The sequence below is a fragment of the Gavialis gangeticus genome, unplaced genomic scaffold, assembly GCF_001723915.1.
Source record: "Gavialis gangeticus isolate Ggan-Ray unplaced genomic scaffold, GavGan_comp1, whole genome shotgun sequence".
NCBI lineage: Eukaryota > Metazoa > Chordata > Crocodylia > Gavialidae > Gavialis > Gavialis gangeticus.
In genome coordinates this window covers 15,438,438-15,448,647 of record NW_017729016.1, presented here as the reverse complement: position 1 = coordinate 15,448,647, position 10,210 = coordinate 15,438,438, and positions in this window count along the sequence as shown.

Sequence of the window (10,210 nt, the reverse complement as noted above, 5' to 3'; positions counted from 1 at the left end):
AAAATTTGATCAGCTGGTAGCAACTGCTTTGGTCTTTATGTCTCTCAAAATGAATATAGGGTCTCAAAGAGGTTATACACTTATTTTGATGTGATGCAAGAGGACTGGAATGTGGCGATGTTCCTAAGGTCTCATGTTTATTCAGCGTGCACAGAATTGATTTTTAAAACAACTTTAAAATATGGATGATAAACAGGATGGATCTTCATGGACAAGAGATCCACATGAAGAGGAGTGATTTTGCATGGGGTATGGGAGGGATTTGTGGAATGGAGCACTGGAACGAGAGGTCCTATATAGCACTAGGATTGACTTCTCAGGTGCAGAGAGGAGAGGGGAGATTTGATGAAGGGACTTTGTCGATGCTGAGCAATCTTACCTTGAGTAGCAAAGCCTGGAAGCACACATTCAATCTCATCAACTTCTATAGAGGCACACCTGTGCTTTACTCCATTAGAGTTAGGGTGCTTGCTACCTTGCAGGATTGAGCCCTTCATCAGGTAAATAAGCTAAATCACGTAGGACAGGGAAGGCTTAGCCCTTTTCTGGAACTGCCTCTGTTAATCTTGCCTTTTCTCTGTATTTTCTGCTATATTTTATTCTTTGTGTAGTTTGTCTTGCTTTTCATTTGCTGTTTGGGGTGTATAGCAGGGCACTGAGGTGCCTGCTACTTGGAGAGCCAGGATAACTCCTCAGGTGCTGATTGCTGGGGCAACTAGAGGGAGCCAGTGACCCACACCTGCTAGCGGTGGGGTGACCGGAAGGGGCAGGGCCGGGCTCCCATTTAAACCCAGGGCTGAGGCCAGGCAGGCAGTTTCCTGCTGGCAGCCAAGGGGGAGGGAGGTCTGCCCGAGTGAGGAAAAGGAAGAGGCCTGAATGCCTGAACAATGTGATACTGGTGAGAGATGGAGAAACCTTGGAGTGGCTCAAATGTGATTACAGCCCGATGGCTTAGATTTATGTTATAGCTGAGGGGCTTGTGTTTTGTTTACTGTTACACTGGAGGTTTGGGTGAGGCTATTAGGGGTTGGCGGAGGCCTCGTAGGGGACCCGCAGCAGAGCAGGAAACCCCAGCCCCAGAGAGTGGGCAGCAAGAAGCCCCGGAGAGTGGGCTGTGATTGAGGAGCCCCGGAGAGTGGGCAGCGACTGCCAAACACCAAAAGGGCAACGTTGGGAGTGTGCCAAAACTGAACACCAGAAAGACCTCAGTATTGGAGTACTCTAATGGAGTAAAGCGTGCCGACTCCAAGTGTCAGGAAGGGCATAGTATTGGGAGAGTGCCGACTGCAAGGGCCCAGAGAGGTGCGGTTGTGAGACGGGCTGCAGAGAGCCCGAGAGCTGAAGAGAGTATAAGACTGAACAACGTCTGGTACATCTGCAAGGCTTGGGGTATGGTACAGGGGTGGTTGGAGCCATGCATAGCCCATAAGACCAGGGTGCACAGAACACCCATTATAGAGACAGGACAAATGATAGCAGGAGAACCGTGGCCAAGAGGACAAAAGGCAGCCTCCCTTTAACATATAAGACCAAGATGTGGCAGGCGAGATTCGAGGGTGCTTTTAGGCAGCTTGGCACAGTACAGAGGACAACTAGGGGACACCCCTCCTGTTACAGGGTGGTTATTTATTTTTATGGACTGGTGCTTCCATGTGATTAGTCTTGCTCCCTAGAGTTCCTGTTCTCCCATTAGCTGGTATCTTCCATTCATGTCAGTGTGAGTTGCATGTATTAAAGAGGACAGAGCAGCCAAGCTATGTTTGAATGTCTACGGTGTTTTGCTATGTAATCGTTATTAATACTTAACACTTGGCACCTTTCATCTGAGGGCTTGCCTAGTCTTATAAAGGTGAGGATATCTGCTAATCCCTATGTTACTCATGGGGGAACAGAGGGAAAGAGGTTAAAAGATTTGCCAACAGCATACAGCGGTTGGTGGCTGAACTAGATGAAGATTCCAGGTCTCCAGGTTTCCACTCACCAGATCTGTCCTCTAGACTCTACAACTGCATTAAAACTGTAAGTGCAAACATAAAAAAACCCTTTTCTCCTTAAACCTCCCCCATTAATAGTCAATCCTTTTGACTCCTTGCTCCACAGAATAAGCTGGCAGATTGGCACTCAGTTCAAAGGCTTCTCCTCCAGATGGGATATGCCTACTAAATATAGCAAAGAAAACTAGAAAGAACCACTGAAACCTCAAAATGCCCAAAAGACTGTGGCAGAAAGTGGGAGGAGGTTTGTTTCTATTCTGAGACTAAAAATTATTCAGTAGTTGTAGGCTACTATTCAAAATACTGTGTGATTACTATATTTAAGGAAGCCAAAAGTGATGCTGTTATGATAGTCAGCAAGCCAATGTTTGTAAGATCTTGTGTTCTAGAAAGTACCCTTTCTTCTAATGTACCACAGATTTGAAGCTGGAAGTTGAAGATATGTTGTTGGTTTTTTTAAGCAAATCATATTAAATCTGCACTACTCACAGCCCAGTGGGTTGGGGCAAATGAGACATAATTAAAGTATGAGATGAATTACTAGAATGCAGCGGTGATTCTAGTTGTGCTGAGCGACACTTGAGCTGCTTGGGCTCTTTCTCGTCCAAGCAAAAGTTGCTATCCCCATCATTAATTGCCAGGAGCCTATACATTCTTGGGGGCTCCCCCAGCTTTATGTTATTTCTGTATTTTTATGTGCTAAGCAGACTGAGGTTTCAAAATACTATAATAGTGTGTGCGCACAAACCAATTAAAACGGAGTAATCCTCAGGAGGGAAACTGGGGTTTGAAGTTCAACTGCCCATTACACCAAGTGGAGTCCACAGTTAATGCTACTGTCACTTGCACAGACAGCAGAGGGACAGCAATCCTCTGTTATGGGAAGTTAGTATGGTTAACCGCCTTTCATGTGGCTGTTGAAGCATAATAGTGCCCTTAAACGGCCAAATCCTGCCAACATCAGCCATGTGTGTATTGATTGCACATGGGCAAAACATGCAAAATTGTAGCCATAGTCATTTAATATCTCCAGCAAAGTTCTCCTGCGCCCGTTAAGCTGTAAATCATGCATGCTAAAAATATTAACAGATAATTACACAAGTGAGCAGGATCCATTGCATCTTACCAGAAGGTCTTACTGAAGCCAGTGTTTGTAATAACACCCCTGACAGCCAGGTGCCGAGTGTCCTGAACACTTCCTGAAGTTTGAGACCAGCTCTCACTCATATTTCAACTATTAGCAAAATTCCTATGGCCATCAGTAGGAAGAGAATCCAAGTCAGTGGGAACCAAGGCATCCTAATGTAGCTTCTCACCCCAGGGTCAAGTCTTTCATGAACCCCCTTTCTCACCCCATTCAGCCAAGGCCCAGGTAAACAGGCTGAGAAGAAAAGGTCATGTCTATTGAACCATGGTAGAAAGTAACAAAACGCCTATTTCTATGGTTGTCTGAGGCATACTGATCTCATCAGTCCTGGAATTAAGTGGTGTTTGCTTCAGGACACCGGACTTGTGCGGCTGTTGAATAATTCAGTGATGATGTGGGAGTGACACCTGGTGGTTCAGAGGTTTGGAAGAATGTTCAGGCTAAATTGCCTGTGGTTTTTTCAGCTTAGGCTGTGAGCAGCTATCAATCAAGAGTGTGATAACGACCTAGTTACTTTTGCTTAGAGCACTTTATTATGATTATAAAATGACTCTGTGTTATAAAAAGGGCAAACACAGTAGCAGTGATTTATAAGACTTTATTCTGCCAACTAAATTTATGTTACCATAACCATAAAATTATAATGCATGAGGTACAATGATTGTTTCTGGCTTGGGTTGCTCTCATCATCTGACATATTAAGGCTCTCGAGCTGTGAAAGTTATTCTAATTGCAGATCCAAACTATATTTTTGCCATGTTTTCAGAGAGTGGCAAGTGATTGTGTTAAAATATTCGTCGTTGGAAAAAAAAGACAAAATTGGAAAAATTGTTGCCCTTTCCTTTTACAGAAAGGTTTGTGTTCACTGATAAACGGGGAAAAGGAATTCAATTTGCATCCTTTAATGGAAAAGAAGTGAAATTTTTCTTAATTTTATGAGAGTAATAGTATTGCTACCAAAAAAATAGACATTGGTGCTCAATTCTGTACCGGTCCAAGCCCATACATTTTGTGACTGAGCATTTGTTTTTGTAAACTAACACTTTCAGAAGCAAAACTTATTTATTTGCCAGCATGTAAAAGGCTCAGGTATAACCTGAAAGCACACTGAAGAAGTGATGAAAGCTGGGACACTGGAATAGTCTTACTGTAAGGCAGGTAAGTCCCTCATTACTTTGCTTTGGATTTGTGATTACATGCCCTTTTTCTTCATATAAGTAAACTGGAGGTCATTGATCTGATTAACAATTAATACCATGCCCTCTGGTGAAACTCTCCTCAACTTCAACCTGCCAGCTCCAGTGGAGATGACACATTGGAGTAGGTTAATGCCTCCAGGTCATGTGTCATTTGCTCCACAGATAACAGAATGTGCCTTGGGTGGTGAATTTACAATGCTGCCTTATTATACAGAGAGCTAACTGGAAGCTTTTGCACATTCTAATCCTGGTTCTGCCACTGACTTGTGTTTCTTGGGACTAGTCATTTCAATTTTTTGTCTCCATTTCCTTTTGTGTAAAACCAGAATAAAAATCTCCGTCTTGCTGGAGAGCACTTATGACTTAAATGAAGAGTAAGGGCGGGTGTAGATGAAACAGGGGCCCTAAATTGAAGCGGTGGGTTTTTAAAAACACCACTTCAATTTAGGGCCCTTTAAACCCCCATGTTGTGCACACACCCAAACTTACCTGCCTCTCCGGTGGCAGAGAGGGGAGGGTGAGCTGCCGGCGGGCAGAGCAATCCCTGGGCTGCAGGCGGGGCTGGTGCTTCCCTCTGCAGCAGTGGCAGTGCCCCCCCAGGTGGCACCTGGCTCGGGCAGTCCTGGGGTGCACTGGAGCCGCAGAGGGAAGCACCGGGCCCCTGTGAAGCTCAGGCAGGCTCCAGGGCGGGGAAAAAGAAGAGATCTTGAGCAGACCCTGCCTTCCCAGGCTGCTGCCAGGCTGCCTGCATGGGCTTTCTGCAGAGCTCCTGAGCTTCACAGAGCCTGGTGCTTCGCTCTGCGGCTGTAGGGCAGGAAACTAAAACTCCTTGGAGGAGTTTTAGTTTGCTGCGCCCCAGGTCATTTAAGGCACATTACGCTGCCAAATTTGCTACAGTGGCTGGAATTACTGTGCAATACACTGCTGATGTGTGCAACACCAATGCCACAAAAGCAGTGCAAAAACGTTTAACCTGCTTTAAAGTGTCCTACACACAAGCCCCTCATCTCGTCTACACATGGCCTAATGTGCTGTCTCAAGAATAACAAAGCTGAAATGAAGGATGGACCCGAGGAAATCAGAGAACACTATGTGCTAAAGAAAAACAATGGGTCTTTATTTGTTCCTGGAAGGCATGCTAAGGAAGCCACTTGAACTGGAGAATAAGTATAATCAGCATACAACTTAAACCATTCAAGCACTCAATCTTTAATTTTCTTCTTGTTAATATTTGACCATTATTTCTCTGTACAAAATCAGAAACGTTGCCAAATCTTTCCAAGAATAACTCGTGCCCATGGGGGCTATTTATGGGCAAGAACTTATCTCTAAATAGAGCTAAGCAAGAAGTCATTGCCTCTTTAAAGGCTGGCTGAAATGCACCTACTGATTTCATTATCAAGAGATGTTTGGCCTTGAATGTGGAACAGCAGCTATCTATTTCAGTTAGGGATGGAACTGTAAATTTTGCCTGAGAACATCCCCAGGGAACTTAGGATTTTGGTTGGGGCCCCTTTCAAGCTGCCATGAGCTAAGGATGCTGCATCAGCTCCGCTGTACTGTTTGTGTCACAGCTGTTCTTGTTAATTAGCTGAAGGGGAGGCTCCTAGGGTGCTCATGCTGCTTCAAAGGGCTGTTCAAAGTAACATTCAAAACATAGTTTGAAAGAAAAATAAATGTAAATGGGCTTTTTATTTGGAAACCTATAAGCAATGGCAGCTGCCCAGGGGCACCCAGCCCAACCACCAAGCAACTGATAGCACCAGCAATGCGAGTGCTGATAGACCACCCACATTGCACTGCCGTGTAGCTCTTTGTCTAGGCTTCGTCCTTGCCAGTCAGCCATTTGACACGAGTACTGAGAGGGTAGCTTTGCACTAGCCCCACTCCCTGCTGTCTTCATCGTCTTCCCAGAGTTCAGGCTTCATTGTATGTACCCCAAAAGCCTTGGCAGCGGGCATGTGGAAGTAGGGTCTCCCCATCATAGGAGTTATAAAGAGGGTTGTATTCCTGTTTTGCACAAGAGCTCCAGCCCTTCAGGCCAACACCAGTAATGTTAGATGGTACAAGCTCAACACATCCTGCCTTATTTCCTGCACGTGGCAGGATATGTTAGTCCAGCTCCTTAAGTGCCTTAGGGATGCTGGGACTACAGGGGTAGGATCTCTGGATGCTCTTCCTGACTCTGCCTGTGATTCCTTCGGTGCTTTGGTTATGACTGTGTGTCTCAGCTTTCCCTTCTGCACCAGGAGGGCGTTAGCTGCCTATCTAGGGGGGTCACAAGGGTGAGTTGATATTTGTATTGTGCTGTGAGGAGTCAAGATCGGAGTTATTTCTCTGGTTCCGTAGATGGTTACCGAGCTTCCTGGCGAGTCATAGTCCTTGTCCCAAAGATAAATACACAGGGATACAATGCCAGGGAGAGAAAATTGCCAGGAGGAAAGGAGGAGAGCAGCACAGAGACATGGAAAGCTTTAAGAACAGATATATTAGGTTGAAATCTCCACCCAAGAGGAGGAGAGTGGAAAGATGTTTGTATTAAGTGTGCAGTATTTATACATAATTAAACTCCAACTAAAAGCTGGGATTGAGGCTTTGAGGATTCAGAGCCTGGCAGATGGGATGGGAGTGCCAAGGGAAGGATGAAGTTTATTTAAAATGCACAGTGAGTCATGCTTCAAAATGCCATGCAGTTAAGCTAGGCCTGCAGAGTGAGCAGGGATCAGGGCAGGAGGTAGAGCTCAGCACCAGGATTAGGAAGGGATTTAGAAGCCTCAAGAAGGAGCACAAAGCAAAAACAGCACTTGAGAGACCAGGTCTTTGAAGCCACTGCCCATCTGCTGGCTCCTGTTTCTGAGTCAGAGCAACGCTGGCTTTGAAGCAGCTGAGCAGATATAGGAGGGAAGGTGACGAAGAGCGGGAGTCCCCTGCACACAGTGATTTCCTTCTACGGACTTTTAGGAAATTAAAGCAAACTTTATTATGAAAGTGTCTCTAGTGGGTTATGGAATAGAGAAAGATCCCACACAATTTGCTGATTCATTTGATGCGCCTGGCTGGGGGAGTACTTGGTTGATTGCACGATTTCGCAATGATTGCACATTTAATTCATAGAACACAATTTTATTTTAAAATTCCTTGCTACGCATATAACACTGCTTAGCTTTAAGAAAAACCACAAACATTAAAAACACAATAACTACATATATTAGAAACAATGCTCCAAACGCACTTCCTTCTCAAACAATGCTATAAGAATTAGTATTACAAAAGCAACTACAATTACAAGTAAAGGTTAAATTGGAATCACTACTATTATTTCTCGTGGGATACTTACAGCCCTAGAATTCCGAGAAACCAAATCCCCAGGGATACTTTCATCCTTTAGTTATGGTTTTAGGGTTGGTCTCAGCAGTGATAGGAACAAGCCCTCCTCCTTTGGTCCCGCTCGGGGGCTCCGCGGCTTCAGCGTGAACGGGAGCTCTTGTTCACGGAGAGTGTGGTTCGGGTGATCAGCTGATCCGGCCTACACTTGCGATTCTTCCTTCGGTGTTCTGCAAGTGAGGTTACCTCCAAATTGGGACTGTAGGTTACAGTTTTTATTGGGTGAGTTGCCGTCTTGGGCCCCTCCTACACAAACCTGTCTCTACCCCAAATTTGGGCTCGGATCTTTTACCCAACAGATTCCTTTCCTGGGTCGTCTTTGGGAAATTTTCCACACCACCGCTGTGACCTCTCATGCCAACCCCCTTCCAAAAGGCCCTAGGTTTCGATCTCTCAGAACGTTTGCCCAAGGGTCACTTTTAGGTTAACTTTGTTAAAGGCCTCTAGAGATAAAATTCAAAAACCGAGACATTCAGCACGTTCACTGCAAGGCCTCTAACAATAAAATTCAGAATCAAGACATTCACCACATAGGCAAAAACAAGCAATGACCCTAGATAAAAAGATGAACCTTGCCTTTTTTTCTAAACTGGCTAATGGGTATTTATTACAAGCATTCAAACTATTACATTCAATATGACAGAAAGAAGAGAGGAGAAGGGGTGTGCTATGTAGCTGGGGCCTCTTCCCCTCAGGCTTATTTTTCTCTTAATGTGGAAATTAAAATACTGTATTGATTTCTGGAATTGCACAAAACCACTGAAAGCCCAAAAAAGGTTTCACTGGATAAATGTTAAACACGCAGAGAACAACAGTGCTAACCAGAAAAGAGCTGTGCACTACACAGACACCTCTGAGTATCTGGGAACCTTAAGAGATAAAATGCCTACTCACCTGAATCCTCATACCTGCCTTGTCTTGCTTATTTTTGTGCAATTATTGTGCATATTTACTGATGATAATACTCTTTTAAGAGCACCAGAGAGAAGTTTGTGCTCTGGTCCATATGATTCAGTACAGTGCCAAAAGCTGTGCACGATTCCTCAGCACTATTCCATATCCAGCAGGCAAGAGAGCATAGCTCAGCTTCTGTTGGTCAGTCAGCTCTGCCCACCGCAGCTGATTTGGGGGAGCTCCGTGTTTGTTATACACAAGCCATGGAATAGCCCTCCCACAGCAATGACTTGCCATCATGAACTTTTAAATCCCTGACTGGATTTGCCCTGCCATGTCTTGTGTTTTGCACTTTTTTCCGAGCCTCATCATCTGCAACGTTCCTGGCACCTTGGGCAATGGCAACAGTCTAAAGCTATCATCAAGGTCCACGTTTTCATGAGGGTTATCGACTTTGAGATAAAAATTAATGTTATCTTTTAATTTTTAACTTGCATTCCTCTATGAAAATGTATTTAAATGCCAGTTTAAGGAGTTGATTTGATCTGTTCTTGGCTTTCTGTGGGTTATTCTGTCTTGTAGGTTGTGAATAATTTATCCTTATGGCACATGGATTTGTGGGTGAGGGCAGTGAGGCTATTGTGGCTTCCCAGTTGGGTAGGGGTGAGGTGGTGCCTTGGTTAGCTAATCTGATTGCTGCCTCCCTCCCTCATAAATTTGCAGATGACACCAACCTCCACTAAAAGCATGCTTGCTGCACATCGACTTCGGAGCACCTTATCAAATAAAAATGGCTAAGCAAAAGCATAGGGCTTGCCTGAGTTGAATAGGAGTCAGGCCCCCAGAAGAGGCAAGGGTGCTACAGACAACAGCCTCATTCACTGTGCAACCTTAAATTCATCCCCACAGCACAATCGGTCCTGTGGTTGGGCAATATGGTACACAATGCTAAAGTGAATTGCCTAAAGTCGCATAGAAAGTGATTGTCCAAGCCTAGAGCTGGAACCGAGAGGTCCAGACTGCTCGTCTCCTGCTCTAAGCACAAAACCACGCTGCCATTTGCAACACAAGCAAAGTGGCAAAGTGAGACAGTATTTCAAAGCGTTATTGCGGTTCCCTGCGCTGAAGTCCCATACTGCGTGATCAGTCAGTGGCCTTCCTGATTGCTGTGGGATGATCCTGATGGTCACACGTCTGTTAAATGTTGTCACGTCTGGCATCATTGACTGTAATAGAATGAAGCAAAATTTTTGCTCTGTAGAAAGACATCAAAGCTCATAGTTTACAGCCCAGTGGTTCCCACCATTTTTTTTGCCGTGACCTGCTACTGGGAGCGGAGCGCGGTGGCAGCGGTGGTGGCGGAGCTCCCAGCACGCAGCGTGGATCACTGTTTGTCTGCAGCGCCCCCAGCATTGCCCCCGCGACCCTCATTTGGGTCGCGACCCGAGGTTGGCAACCACTGTTATAGCCCAGCAGACCTGGAGAGTTTTTGAGCCCTTGGATGCCACATACTGTTTCTATGTTTTGAAAGTTGCCAGAAGCCAGCCAGAGCTGCACGTGTCCCTGTCAGTTCTTCCATGTATATTTGGCAG